The sequence below is a fragment of the Zonotrichia albicollis genome, chromosome 9 (genome assembly GCF_047830755.1).
Source record: "Zonotrichia albicollis isolate bZonAlb1 chromosome 9, bZonAlb1.hap1, whole genome shotgun sequence".
NCBI lineage: Eukaryota > Metazoa > Chordata > Aves > Passeriformes > Passerellidae > Zonotrichia > Zonotrichia albicollis.
This window is the reverse complement of record NC_133827.1, coordinates 42,399,732-42,414,912: the sequence shown is the minus strand read 5'-3', so window position 1 is coordinate 42,414,912 and position 15,181 is coordinate 42,399,732. Positions and strand designations below refer to the sequence as shown.

General features: G+C 40.7%; 1 long non-coding RNA gene across 1 annotated transcript in view; it reads right to left on the bottom strand.

Moving 5' to 3' along the window:
* Window positions 1-7: 7 nt before the first annotated feature.
* Window positions 8-15,181, bottom strand: part of LOC141730183 (uncharacterized) — a 45,950-nt gene continuing 30,776 nt past the window's right edge. The window contains exons 2-10 of the long non-coding RNA XR_012581714.1: window positions 13,040-14,653; window positions 10,057-11,726; window positions 9,000-9,687; window positions 8,410-8,474; window positions 7,728-7,791; window positions 6,949-7,024; window positions 6,571-6,830; window positions 6,072-6,189; window positions 8-5,476 (exon numbers count right to left, since the gene is read on the bottom strand). This is a non-coding gene — a long non-coding RNA (uncharacterized LOC141730183). The remainder of the gene's footprint in view (window positions 5,477-6,071; window positions 6,190-6,570; window positions 6,831-6,948; window positions 7,025-7,727; window positions 7,792-8,409; window positions 8,475-8,999; window positions 9,688-10,056; window positions 11,727-13,039; window positions 14,654-15,181) is intronic.

Genomic DNA, 15,181 nt, shown 5'->3' with positions numbered 1-15,181 from the left:
CCCCCGCGTCCACCCATACATGCCAAATACAAACCCCTTTCATTTCAACTGTATTTCATTTTTTTTTTTAATAATATTTTTCAAATTTAGATCCACATTTATATTTAAATTCTATACTGATGTGTGTTCGATTTTGCATTTCTATTTTCCGATTTATTTATAAATTTATATTCTCTGTTACAACTCTTCCTATTACTTCTATTTTTTTTTCGTATTTTTATTCAGATCTTTATATATTTATTATATCTTTCTGTGTGAGGATTTTTACTTCTGTAGCACTTCCATTATTTAAAATAAAACCCCTGCCTCCACCCACGTTAAAGCCAAAAAGAAAACCCTTTCTTCTCAACTGTATTTCAATATTTTTTAAAATTCTGTTTTTCAGGTCCATATTCACATTTACATTTAAAATGTATACTTACGTATGCTGTTATTTGTATTCTCCATTACATCTCTTCCTATTATCTCTATTTACTTATATTTTGTGTTTATATATATATTTATATCTTGATTGTACATCTCAATATTGAGAAATATATACCAATAATATCTACATTCATATCATTTAAAATAAAAACCCTGCCTCTAACCCAGTAAGAATAAAAAAAAACCCAACCCTTTCGTTCAAACAATATTTAAATAGGTTTTATCCTTATGTCTGATTTTTATATTCCTATTTGCATTTATAATGTACATTAATGTATATTGCTTACTTATACATTTATCTTTATCAATCTCAATTTGTAAATAAATTTATATTCTACATTACATCTGATGCGAGCAGTTATATATTTTTATACATTGATTACATATTTCTGTGTCAAGATTTTTACTTCTGTAACACTTATTTAAAATAAAACCCCTGCCTCTACTTAAATAAAAGCCAAAAATTCCCTTTCTTTTAAACTATACTTACCTATTTTTATATTTATATTCCCATTTATAATTTATATTGCCGTATCATGTTATTTATATTCTATACTACAACTCTTCATATTACTTACCTATATTTATAGTTCAATTTGTAGTCATAGTTTAGCAATCTCCCTTTATATATTTATTATCTATTTCTATCTTAAGATTCACATTTCTATAACACTTCTATTATTTAAAATAAAACTCCTGCCTCTAACCAAATCAAAACCAAGGACACTTCTTTATTTCAACCACATTTAAAATTTAACAAGTAACTTTATCTTTCAAAATTATAATCATATTTAGATTGATAATTTTTATTCATTATATTCATAGATATTATATATATCTTAGGGAGAATGCCCTCTAATATAATCATAGATAGAAAATTTCTGTATTGTACATTTCTTTTACTTAGATTTATTTAATATCAATATTTATAGATATTTGTATTTCCCTATATATTTGTATCTGAATTTTTATTTCTATTTATATGATTTATTAATAAAAACAGGTCTACAACCTAATAAAACCCCCAATTTAACTATATTTAAGTATTTTTATATTTACAATCTATATTTATATATCTTTGTGCATATATATAATAGACTATCATTTATCCATATGATATCTTACAATTCTATACCATGAATTATAGTTTTATATATGTATCTGTTCTCTATATTAATGTTTACCACTCTAATGTAATATTTCTTTTTAAATGTATATTTATTTCTATTTTCATCTCTATATTAAACCATATAAATAAGCCACAACAATACCGTACCTTTGTCAGCACCGGCACGCAGCACACGCTCATCCCATCGCAGCACATCAAAACAAAACCTATTTTTATTACTAACGGAACAAACATCCCACAACATTGAACCCTCATAAACACTCAAATAAACCTAACCCAAAATAAATTTTAAATCCCACTTCAACTAGCCCAAAACCTGCGCACATGCTCATCATAAACGTCCTCCTAAACCAGTATCTCAAAAACCCCAAAAACCTCCAATACACCTTGAAAATGACACAACTGCTAAGAAAAACAAACACCCACTAAAAATTAAATCAAACCAACTCACTAGACTCAAAACTGTACAACTGACCCTAAACAGTACTAAAAGAAGCCCCCAAAGCTCTACCTTTATGCTAATGCACAAATAAAAACCAATAATCTATAAAACTTAATTTAAAATTAAAAGAAAACTAATTCAAAGCATAAAAATAAAAAATCTAAACTGTTAAAATACTAAAAAATATCACTACCCAAATTAAAAAACATATTGCCTATAAAAACCCACCACGTGAATACCCCTGGCACCAAAAATAAAACTAAAAAAACCTATCGAACCAGAAAGAAAACGGAACTTAGGAAAACCAAAACCATAACGTTCAAGTACTCACACCACATCCCTTACCGGACAGCAACTATAAACAACATCAAACCATACAATCAATTCTAAAAACCACCTTAAAACCACTACATTGAAAAACCTGTCAAAAATTAAACACTGCATTTAACAAAAGCTATCGAATAAATTCACACCCACAAACTCTGGCAGCCCAGCTGGCCCAACCAAAGCTGTATGTTTATGCATACAGTAAACAAAACCAAAACCCCAGTAATACCTATCAGAAGTCTATGAAAGAAACCTATTGAAATCAATCCTGCCTCAAATACAAACCAACCCATCCAGAAAGTTAGTTCACTCAAAAAACAACTTACACTGAGTTAATCATACCAAGAAATTAAACAACACACCATATACCACCAATGAATATAATAGTCAAGTAAAGAAAAACTACATCTTTTTTTCTTTTTGTTTTCTAAACTAACTTCTTTTATTAGCTAGAACAAAAGATTTTGCCAGGACTGTAACAACAACTTCTTCTCCTCCTTCTCCTTCTGAAATGTCCCTTTCCCAAATTCCTTACAACTTCTGAGTTTACATCCAAGCAAAAGCGAAATTCGTGCACTTGTGCGTTCGATGCTCCTGTCAGATTCTCTGTTTCCCTCCACATCTTCTTACACTTTCAGTCTTCACCCTGTCCTGCCGTGATGAGTTTGACGGAAGAATTGGTAAACGTTAAGAGAGGCTTTCCCTGCCTCCCTTCCCAGCGCTGGTTTACTTAGTGCATTTCATTCAATCCCAAGCCGGCAATGATACACGCTCACCTCAAGGCTCATGTTATGAACAAAATTTCAGTTAATATTTTTTTTGTGAGACGGAGTTGCAGGGACGCCATCAGGTCGGTCTCTGCCAGGATACTTAGTGCTTTGTTATTGTAATACCGGGTCGTTGAGGCTTATCTCTTCTTTTGTATTAGTAAAAAGCCTGGCTGGGTGCGGTGGACCCTTCCCCCGAGGCTGTGCTCTCTTACAACATAGGGAAGACACCTGAGAGGGTGGGGGGGGTTATGCAAAGTGACTCCAAAGTCCAGAATGCTTTGTGGGACCCCGACTCGAAATGCAACGAGAAAACCCCAAAAACAACGAGCCAATTAGGAATTGAGAGACTAAGGTGATGTCTGGATGTGAGGAGCCAAGTGCTGAGCCTGCAGAGATGCGGAGCCCCTCTCGCCCTGACCTTGGGAGTCGTCCCCAGCGCTGAGACTGAGGGGACCGCACTGACAACGCAACATCTAAAAGGGACGTCAAGCCCTAAAAAGCTCCCACGAGGACTGGATCCCCGGCTCTGCCCCTAGTGGGGCTCATTAGGCGGTGACCGCACTCGCGCTAATTAGCGCGCACGAGAGCAGCGGGCTCGGTTCGCCTGAGCTCGGCTCCGTTCAGGCAGCCTCGCAAGCCTGGCCTCGGTTCGCTCGAGGCCGTCAGGTTCGGCCGGTCTCGCCTTGCTTCGGCTGAGCTCGTTCCATTCGGCCGAAGGAGGCGTCGTTCGATCGTGTTTTTACAAATATCTTTCTCTATAGATTGTATATTTCTATATTTAGATTTATACTTCTATAATACTTCTATTATTCCAAATAAAAACCCCGTCTCTAACCAAATAAATACAAAAAACAACCTTCTTTTAAACGAGATTGAAATATTTTTATACTTAGTATAATTATATTCCCATTCATATTTATAGTTTCTTTTGATGCAGTGTACTAATTATATATAATATATGTAAAGTTCTAGAAATGTATTTAAATTATTATTTATATTATGTGTCATATCTACTGCTACAACTAACTTTATATATATATCTGTATTTATTTATGATATATTCCTGTACTTAGATTTCTACATTTATATTGTTTGTATTTATAATTTTTATAATCAAAACCCTGCCTATTGACAAATAAAAACAACCTGCTTTATTTAGCTATTTAAAAAAATATTTTCATGATTATAATTTTCATGTTTATATTTATAATTTATTCTAGATTACATGAGAACACACCTGCTCCTGCACCCCAGTGGGGCTTCCTCTCCTGGGGACCTTGGGGTGCCCCAATGGCATCAGAGCCCCGAGTCTTCACCCCCCTCTCCTCTATTTAGAAACTACACAGGAACTTTTTTCTGGAAACAAAGACATTACCTAAATCCTCTCCCCGTGTCCCAGACAGATAGATGTTCAGTTATTAGTTGGCTGGGCAGCAGTTTCTTAAATAGAATGATAAACAAGATGTGAACTTTTTAGCTACAAGCAAATAGGCAAATCTGAACAAGGTACCGATGGCCAGCCACCGAAGTTATTTTGAAGCAATTTTTTAAACAATAAAATACTGCTACCACAAAAATAAAGCAAAAAGCTAACTACTGGCTAAGAAAAAATTAACTTTTGACAACAACAACATTCCAACCACACAGGCTTTTTTCCCGATGTCATACCTTATAACTACCTCTCTTGGGAATTCTCATCATGTATCCCAAAAGGAATAAATACCTTAGAGCGTCCTAAAGCAAAAAGTAGCACACATGAGCTCCTCACACTCCCGGCAGTGCACTGAGCTCCTCACACTCCAGCGCAGCGTGCACTGAGTCTGCAACAAATTCTGCTCAGTGAGGGTCTGCAAACAAAGGTTCAACTGATGAATTGAACTGATTTTATAGGGATGTTTTCTAAGCACAGAAGCACAAAAAAGAACAAGCAGTAATAATTCTTAAATAAATCTGCAAGTTTTATTTAGCATATATGCGAGTGATTTCCACCCTGTGGCTTCTCACTTTGATTGGTCTGTAGGTTCAGGAAGATGACAATGCACACTCTGCCTTCCCTGAGCCCCCACGGCAGCTGAGCGCTGCTCCGTGTGCTCAGATCGTCAGGAGCTGGATTACACGTACCCGGACGGACTGGAACTGCTCTGCTGCAGATTCAGGAGACGACGGCAGAGAGGGGCTGGCCGAGGCGTCGTCCGAATTCCATTTCTGTGTGACGAGAAGCGGTTTGTTCCCAACAGCTGCAACATCCCCGGCTCGCTTCCGTGGTGAGTACCGATGGCACACAAATGGCAGCCCGAGGAAATCGTGTTCTGGGCTCTAAGTGGCTGGGACAGCGTCTGATGTTTTGTTTTGTATCTGTATGACGATTAGTACGACAGGGCTCTGAGGGATGACATGGCAACACAGAATTAAAAACTCCTCGATAGGATTACATTGACTTCTAGGAAAAGACAAAAGCCTATCACCCTTCTGAAATCTACTTTTAATCCAAAGCACGGGGATTGTCACTGTACTGCACCTTCCAGCTTTTCAAAGCAGCTTACTTCTGAAGACCAGGAAACATTGATTTCTACAGAAACAATGGGCAACCCCCAGGTTAATTTAAGCACTACTCTTTAATAGGGGATCTGCCAGCATGCCAGTCCAGCTTCAAGTGCACTTTATTTCAGTCTAACATCCCCACAAAATTCTTCTCACATCTTCCAACCCTGAAATCTTCTTTTTTCCCTAAGGCTTCTCATCATTAGCAATTTCCAAGTAACATGGTATTTTTACAACATTCAAAAATGTCATGCTGGACTGTGCTAGAGAGTAATCTGCAAATATAAGCTTAGCAAAGATTGAATTGACTTGTCCAGAGAAAAAACCTACAAGTGAACACCCACACCTGCCTACAAAGAGCTAACAAGCCCCTGGCAGCTACCAGCATCAAAGCACAGTGGATGTTTCTAATAGAGGGTAAGGATAACAATACCACCTTTTGTTCTCTCCAGCTTGTTTTCCCTGCAGTCATATTTTGCTTCTTATGATTGTTTTAGTCTCTGTATCTTTTTGGACAGCACCGAGCCTGACGACAAGGACACGAGAGTCTTTCCCTGCCGTAGGGAGAGAACCAGGAAAACAGTTAAAAAAAGAACAGGGTAGTTTGAAATTCATACTTCCAGTGAGAAGCAGCGCCTAACAAACAGAACAAAAGCAAACAAAGCACGATAGCTCCCTGGGGACAGAAGACTTATAAACCCTCCAGGATTTACGACCAACCCCTTCAGGACAGCAGCCAAGTGTCCCATGAGGTGGTCCTGCACCAAAGAACGATCTGACAGGTTCCAAAGAGTCAAATGCACAATATTTTGCAAAGCCGTGAAATCTTGCAAAATAACAAAAATACAGTTGATATAAACTACAGGGCAAGAGTACAAGTGTTCGCTTTAAGAGCTGGAACCATCCAGGTGAGCACCTGATAACTGGATCCTCACCAGAGTTTGAACCCTTCGGTACACAGAAGGGTTTTCCCCAGAAATTTCACAGACTGAGTTTTGATAGAAGCACATTTGCCAGATCCTCAGAAGCATCACCCATTCTCCAGGTGTCTGGAGAGAACTGCAAATGGCTCTCACGTAGTTTGAGCTGGTTCTCCAAGGTCTCAGGGTGAGTTTCACCAGATGCAACCAAATCGGGCGACTCCCAGTGGGACAGAAGGAACCCAAAGTTTGGGTAAGCAGAGCTGCAGCAAATACTGAGGAAACAAACATAACAGCGTAAAAAAATAATAAACCATCCTTTTTTTTTCTCTTGCTTTTGTTTTTTTCTTATTCAGATCAGCATAGCAACTAAAGAGAAGGTGAAAAACTCACCATTACTGAACATTTCATCATCTGTAAGCCGAGCATCCTTAGCACAGAGGACTCCAAAGTTAAAATTCACCGATCCCTGGGAAATAAAACCAAATATTGTATGATAAACAGTCAAACAGCAGACATAAAAATTTGTTTCCTCTAAGGACTTTCAGGTATGTATCTATCTCTGCATACATCCTACACATTAGAACGTACACTTTATACCATCAGCTAATACATAATATTTTACCTTTAAATTCTGATAGTATAGCATGAATTTTTAACTTAAATTGGTGATCTATTATTATTAAGTTGGTACTGAAAGTTATTTCTGCTGTCACGTTCAAAAAAACTTTTTTTTTTTTTTTTACTGTAATGAGGAATCGATTTCAAAGTCATCACAAGCCCATCAAAATACAAAGCTGTATTCACTGGGCGGGTCTGTGAGCTAGAAGTAGTTAGGCTTGTACTTCCCTCTTGTTCTTCCAGAACCGATAAATCCTGTCAACAAAACCAGGATCTTTAGCCCACTGCCGTGAAAGATTCTACAAGGATGATGGTTTGATTTGTGTTTACAAGTTTTGATTTGAAATGGCCAGTTCAATGGATAAAGACAGTTTCAGTAGTATTACGTTACTATTATTATTATTATTTCTATTATTATTTTTACTATTACTACTACTATTATTATCACCTGCTACTGGAAGAAACAAACCAGTCGTACCTATACTTAATTACTTTTATTTCCAGAAAATAATAACGAAAAAGAACCAAACCAAAAAAAAGTCACTTCCTACCTTTTATATCAAGGGATGAAAAACTTCTCTTGGGCTCTTCTCCAATTTATCAAGACTCATAGCACTGAAAGGCAAACAAAACAGTGCTTTATAGAAGGGCAAGTGCACATTTCAAGGCTGAACCACCAACCGATTGCAGTGACAGCAGTTACAACATGAATCGTTCCGAGAGCCTCTGTTAAATGCAATGTTCTGTGGAACTGCCATTTCTTTCCCAAAATACTAACTTCCAACACTTCCTAAACGTATTTTGTATTTTAAAACAACAGAAGTTAGTGAGACACTGTGTGGAGGTCAGGTTTAAATTTATTTCCTTCTAAAGCACAGAGCTCTGTTCCATCACCCTTCACTTCGGCTCTGCACTGAATCACGGTGAGCATTTGAGGAGTGCTCAATAACCAATTCTATTTCTCTCTTTTTCTAGTTCTCTCTATTCCTAAATAACTAAAGACAAGTCCAATGAAAAATGACAAGTTCAGCATCAAAGTCACACTTTTTCCCTTTGTCTGGTCAAGAACAGGCTCTAAATCCACTTAGTGCTGCCTGCAACGATTAAGACGTGCAAAACCATTTTTACATGTTTTATAGGTTTATCATAAAAGCCACGGAACGCAAGCTCTGAATTACAGGAAAAGGTACACAGTCAAATATCTAAAGGGATCACTTATTTGTAAATGCATACCTTGACAGAGATCGCACTGAGAACGTTTCTGTGGGACTCTAAGGGAGACATATTTTCTGAGTACCCTGTAAACAAGAAAAGCTAGGATATATTACAGGACATACCCACTTTTTCTATAGGCAAATAGGATTTTTAATAAAAACAACTCAGTTGAAAAAGAAAGAAGAAAACCAAGGTCATTTTACTCAGCTATATTTACTCCCGATTTAGAGGAAAAAAAAAAGTCACGGGTGCTGCAAAGAAAAAAAAAGTGAACCATAAACGCCTACAGTACAATTTTAAAACAAGTGCTTGGATAAAAGAATCTCATGGAACGTGAAGTAGAAAAAAAGTGAAACCACTATCAGACCTGCCTATTTTCTCACCTTTGTACAAGAAAATCCTAAAAGCACTATAAAGTCACTGCCTAAAACCAGTCATGGGATGTAACCAAGAACAATTTAGGCATTTGCTAATCTAGACAGAAAGCTTTTCTGGATGCTAGTGTCAAATCACAAGTTTTGTCTTTCAGAAGCCCGACAATGCTGGAAAGCACTTTCCCTGGGGCTGGGGAGGGCAGGGGCAGAAGGGGATGAGTTTGCAGATCGCACCTGTGCCATCGGAAGGATACAGCCCGCCTGCTCCCTGCGCTGGGCATTCTCCCGGCCATCTCTGGCTTTACCGCTCAGCGCCGCTCCATCCGTTTGCATGGCAGAAAGAGCCTCGAGCACTAGCGCAGGCAGCAGCCCAGTCATTCCGGCGATATCGCAGCGCTCTCTGCTCGCAACGCCCAACACGCGGCGGAGCCGCCTCCGCCCGCAGCACCGGCAGCAGCCCGCGGGAGACGGCTGCGGCTCGGGGGCTGCTGCGCCTCCGCCAGCCTGAGGGCAGCCGCCCCACCGGGACCGCGGGAGCGCCCGGCGCCGCTCGCCCGGGGCGGCTCCTGCAGCTCCCGGCCCGCGGCAGCAAAGCACCGCCTCGCCCTCCGCCATCGCTACCGCTCAGTAAGGCCGAAGAACCGGGCCGACGCCCCTTCCGCGCTGCTCAGCTCCGTGCGGGCGGCCAGACGGAGGTTTCGCCCCTCCGGCGTCGCCGCCGCGGCGCCGGGAGCTGCCCGCGCACAGCCCCGCGCGGCCGCCTGGCACGCCAGCCACTCCGGTGCCGCGCCAGCCGTTGCGTCACACGCCTCGCCGGCAGCAGGGCCTGCCGGGAGTTGTAGTCTCGGGCTGACAGCCACTGCTCCGTCCTCCGCCACCGGGAGCTGCAGTCCCTCCCGGGCATCAAACGGGTCCTTCGCCCCTGGGCGGGGAAGGACCTGAGGCAGCAACGCTCCTCCCGAATGCCCTCTCTTTTTCGCTCCAACTCTTTTTTCCTTTTTCACTCTGCTTTTCACCCCTTCCCTTCCCTCTGGTGCTCCTGATTCCTTTCCTTTCCTTCCTTTTCCTTCCCTTTCCTTTTCTTCTGTTTCTGATCTTGGTTTTCCTTTCTAGCTTAAGAATAAAAAAGCAGCAGTAGAAACTTTCAGGCTACCTGGGAGTAAAAAAAACCTGCAAAACGAAAATGATGTAAAGAAAACTATTTATTCCCTGGGAGCCTGAAATTTTCTACTGCTGCACATGACATAGAGCTTTTATTTCTTCTTATAGATAGTTGATATTTTATACTTACTTTATACAGCGCCCCCTGCCGTGTGCCCCGGAGACCTGCAGGGAGAGCGCTGCGGCGTCCTTCGGTTCTGTTTCAAGAAACTCGGCTCAATTCGGCTTGGTTCGGCTCTTGGTCTAAACTCGTTTCAGTTCGGCTCTACGGCCGAACTCGGCACGGTTGGACGAAACTCGGTCACATTCGGCGCATTGTCTAAATGCGGCCAGTGTCGGCTACCCTCGGCTATCGATTCCAGTCGGCTATCCTCGGCTCTTGGTGTAAACTCGGCTGTTTTCGGCTACACTCGGCTCTTCGACTCAAGTCGCCTCTGTTCGGCAACACTCGGCTCTTCGCCTCTTCCGAACAATTCGGCCCCGCTCGAAATATACCTATTTTTACATTGGAAGTATACATTTCTCTTAGGATTTTTACTTCTCTAACACTTGCAGGATTCAAAATAAAACCCCCGCGTCCACCCATACATGCCAAATACAAACCCCTTTCATTTCAACTGTATTTCATTTTTTTTTTAATAATATTTTTCAAATTTAGATCCACATTTATATTTAAATTCTATACTGATGTGTGTTCGATTTTGCATTTCTATTTTCCGATTTATTTATAAATTTATATTCTCTGTTACAACTCTTCCTATTACTTCTATTTTTTTTTCGTATTTTTATTCAGATCTTTATATATTTATTATATCTTTCTGTGTGAGGATTTTTACTTCTGTAGCACTTCCATTATTTAAAATAAAACCCCTGCCTCCACCCACGTTAAAGCCAAAAAGAAAACCCTTTCTTCTCAACTGTATTTCAATATTTTTTAAAATTCTGTTTTTCAGGTCCATATTCACATTTACATTTAAAATGTATACTTACGTATGCTGTTATTTGTATTCTCCATTACATCTCTTCCTATTATCTCTATTTACTTATATTTTGTGTTTATATATATATTTATATCTTGATTGTACATCTCAATATTGAGAAATATATACCAATAATATCTACATTCATATCATTTAAAATAAAAACCCTGCCTCTAACCCAGTAAGAATAAAAAAAACCCCAACCCTTTCTTTCAAACAATATTTAAATAGGTTTTATCCTTATGTCTGATTTTTATATTCCTATTTGCATTTATAATGTACATTAATGTATATTGCTTACTTATACATTTATCTTTATCAATCTCAATTTGTAAATAAATTTATATTCTACATTACATCTGATGCGAGCAGTTATATATTTTTATACATATTTGTATACGTTGATTACATATTTCTGCGTCAAGATTTTTACTGCTGTAACACCTATTTAAAATAAAACCCCTGCCTCTACTTAAATAAAAGCCAAAAAATTCCCTTTCTTTTAAACTATACTTACCTATTTTTATATTTATATTCCCATTTATAATTCATATTGCCATATCATGTTATTTCTATTCTATACTACAACTCTTCATATTACTTACCTATATTTAGAGTTCAATTTGTAGTCATAGTTTAGCAATCTCCCTTTATATATTTATTATCTATTTCTATATTAAGATTCACATTTCTATAACACTTCTATTATTTAAAATAAAACTCCTGCCTCTAACCAAATAAAAACGACCGGATAAACCCTTCTGGCACATTGAAACCATAGAGACGGCAGCTGGGAGGACCGGAAATTGTCTCCGCCATCCTGAAACCATAGAGGCGGGGGACGGGAATTTATTACTAATTTTTTATATATCTGCATATAGTTGCAATACATTTCTATATTTGCATTTGTGTTTGGGTTGTATTTCCATTTATATTCTCTATTCATATATCTGTATACATACACAATGCTCTATTAAAAATAGAATAACTAATTGCAACATATAATGACTTATGTTCCATGTTAAATTTTAAAAATTGACCGAATATATAAAAATAACGTTGGCTCATTCCCATTTCTGCACATCTATTTCTTTTGTTTCAATATAGTGAGAGTTATAATTGTGTATTTAAAATCCAATTCCTAAATGAAATGACAGAACAAACAGCATTAAATTCCCACCAATATCTTCCAAAAACATCGAGACACCCGAACATCCAAACAAGCGTCAGAGAAAAAACAAAGAACACTCTTGTCAATAACAATTCTCATCACGACCGAAAAATGGAACCAAAAGAAAAGAAAACCCTATAGAAACACACAGAGCAAATTACAAAGGGTACTAAAAAAAAGTCAAACCAATCTTCTAAACTCCAGACAGTGCCACTCACCCTGAACGTTACTAAAAAAAAAAAAAAAAAAAGACAAAATTCTACCTCTACACTAACTCAAAGAATAACCAATCCTCTGTAAAAATAACTTTAAAAACTGAACTAATTAACAAAATGGAAAACATCTCAACCGCTAAAAATTAAGAAATTAACTACCCTAGTAAAAACATACTTTAAAAACCCACCATATAAATACCCATGTTCCCAAAAAAAACCCTGAGAAACAATACTCAAATACATTAAAAGACAAAAACAATAAAAGAAAATGAAGAAACCACCAACAAGAATAATCCCAAAACCCAAAAAAACTTAAATCTGCAACAAAAATATTATTCCCAACTGAATAAACCCATAGTGCCTCAAGCTATCAAAATAAAAATAACACCTAGAAACAAACACAAAGCCTAAAGACAAACGTAACCATAAACAATGTCTCCCAAATTACCGCAACCATAAAACATACACTACAATCAAACAAACCAAATAAATAAAAGCCCTGGAAGACGATAAACACACATGCAATTCGCGAGATCAAAAACCCGCTGCTATGAACGACACGACGCTACCTCAAAAGCCCACCGAAACAAACACTACCCGCTCACGCCAATAAAAGCCACCTCAACAGAATTAAAATCCGAACCGCTGCTTCGCGCTACGACCCGTAAAAACCATTGCGCGCCTTTCTAAACATAATACCCCGGCAAAAAAAACATATCCGACTACGAAACCCAATCCGAAACGAACCTTTATCATCCCCACCGGCACCACTCAGGAAGAACACCGCAGCCCTTAGCGTACGCCCGCTGCAAACCGAACACAGCGATGCAATCAATGCCGAAAAAGCGCCTCCGAACCGCGGCACCGCCCCAGCACTGCGAGCAGCCGAAGGCCGCGCTCGCTGCCGGCCCCGGACGGAGCGCGGCTCCCGCCAGGAGAGCGGCTCCTCCGGCGGCTCCTCCGGCACGCGGGGCCGGCGCCGGCCCGGAGAGCCGCGCCCGCTGCCCCTGCCCGGCGGGGCCGGCACCGGGCCCGGGGGTGGCGGCGGCGCCCGAGCCCCGCGCCCGGAGCGGACGGAGCGGCCGGCACCGCCCGGGCCGCCGCAGCAGCGCCCGCGCCGCCTCTGCCGCCCTTGGCCGGCCCGGCGCGGCTCCCTCGGCTCGCACCGGCGCGGCTCCGCCACCGCCGCCCTTGGCCGGCCCGGCCGCGCCAAATCCCCCGTGCGCCCCGGCAGCTCCCCGGGCCGTGCCAGCGCCGCTCCCGAGCGGCAACGTTCCGGCCCGGGCCGCGGCCACCACAAGCGCCCTCCGATGCAGCGGCACGGCCCCCTTGCAGCCCTGCAAACGCTGCCACAGCTGCAGCTTCCCGCAACCGAAGCCCGAAACTGACGCCGCAGGCGGGGCTCGCCTCCCTTCAACAAGGGCAAAGAAGTGTCCTCTCCCCTTCAGGTTCGTCCCCTACGAGAGCACAAAAGAAGGGGCGCTCCTCAAATGAAAGCCTTCGACTGATGGCAAAGGGCCATTTCCACCTCCATTCAAACCCTTGAAAAGGAGGGACACCACGGCTGCCCCCTCCATTTCAACCCTAGGGTGATGAAAATGGGGTGGCTGCCTTCAAACCAAACCCATAACACCACAAGAATACTTTTCCCATTCCCCTTCAAATAGAACGCAGGGATTCCCTGTCACCCCCGGGATACCCCCAACAGCCTGGAAAAGGCAGCTTTTCCTGCAATCAACGCCCTTAAAACCACAAGTGAAGAGGGATCCCCTCAGTTCAAACGCAGACAATAAAAGAAGAGGAGCTGCGTCCTTCTCCTTAATCCCTTTCGTCCTCATAAGCTGCACTTTTGTTCCTGGGGAAGCGGGGAGGGACTGGCAAGATGAAATTGCAAAGGGGAAGGACAAAATTCCCCGCTCCAAACGCACACGGGCTCACCTGTTCGGCTGCTGCTCCCCGGCACAAAGATTCGTCCCTCGGCACCTCCTTTAAGCGATGCTTGGACGTATCCAAGCCCGAATCCGGGTGCTCCCGCCGACCCTGGGAGAAGCTCTCGCAGTCCTTCCGTGAGACAGCGCCGGGAGAGCCCCATAATCCCCTCCACTCAGCAGCTCCGTGCAAAAATGTACAGAGGCAAACTCTCCCCCCGTTAAAACCGCCCCGGCAAGAGCCACCCCCTCATCATCCTCACAGCTCACACCTGGGCTGCTCCGAGCCCCTCATCATCCTCACAGCTCACACCTGGGCTGCTCCGAGCCCCTCATCATCCTCACAGCTCACACCTGGGCTGCTCCGAGCCCCTCATCATCCTCACACTCACACCTGGGCTGCTCCGAGCCCTCATCATCCTCACACTCACACCTGGGCTGCTCCGAGCCCCCATCATCTATTTGTCATATTTATATTCGCTTTTAGATTTAGAATTTATATTACTGTATAATATTTACTATATTGTATATTACATCTCTTCATGTTACTAACATAGATTTCTATTTCTATTTGTTTTTAAATTCATAGTATAGCATTACAACTTTAGATTTTTATTATATATTTCTCTATGCCGGTTTAGATTTCTATAGTACTTATATTATTTAAAATAAAACCCCTGCCTCTAAGGAAAGAAAAACCAAAGACACCCCTTTATTTAAACCACACTTAAAATTTTAATAATAATTTTGTTTGTCATAATTGTATTCACATTTACATTTGTAATTTTCATTTATTATATTTATAGATATCTTATAGATTGGAGAGAATACCTTTTTATATAATAATAGATATATTCTTTTTACACAATATATTTCTTTTACGTATATTTACATATATTAAATATTTCTGGATATCGATATATATAGGATATAATTGGATTTCTATTTTTATACCTTTTAT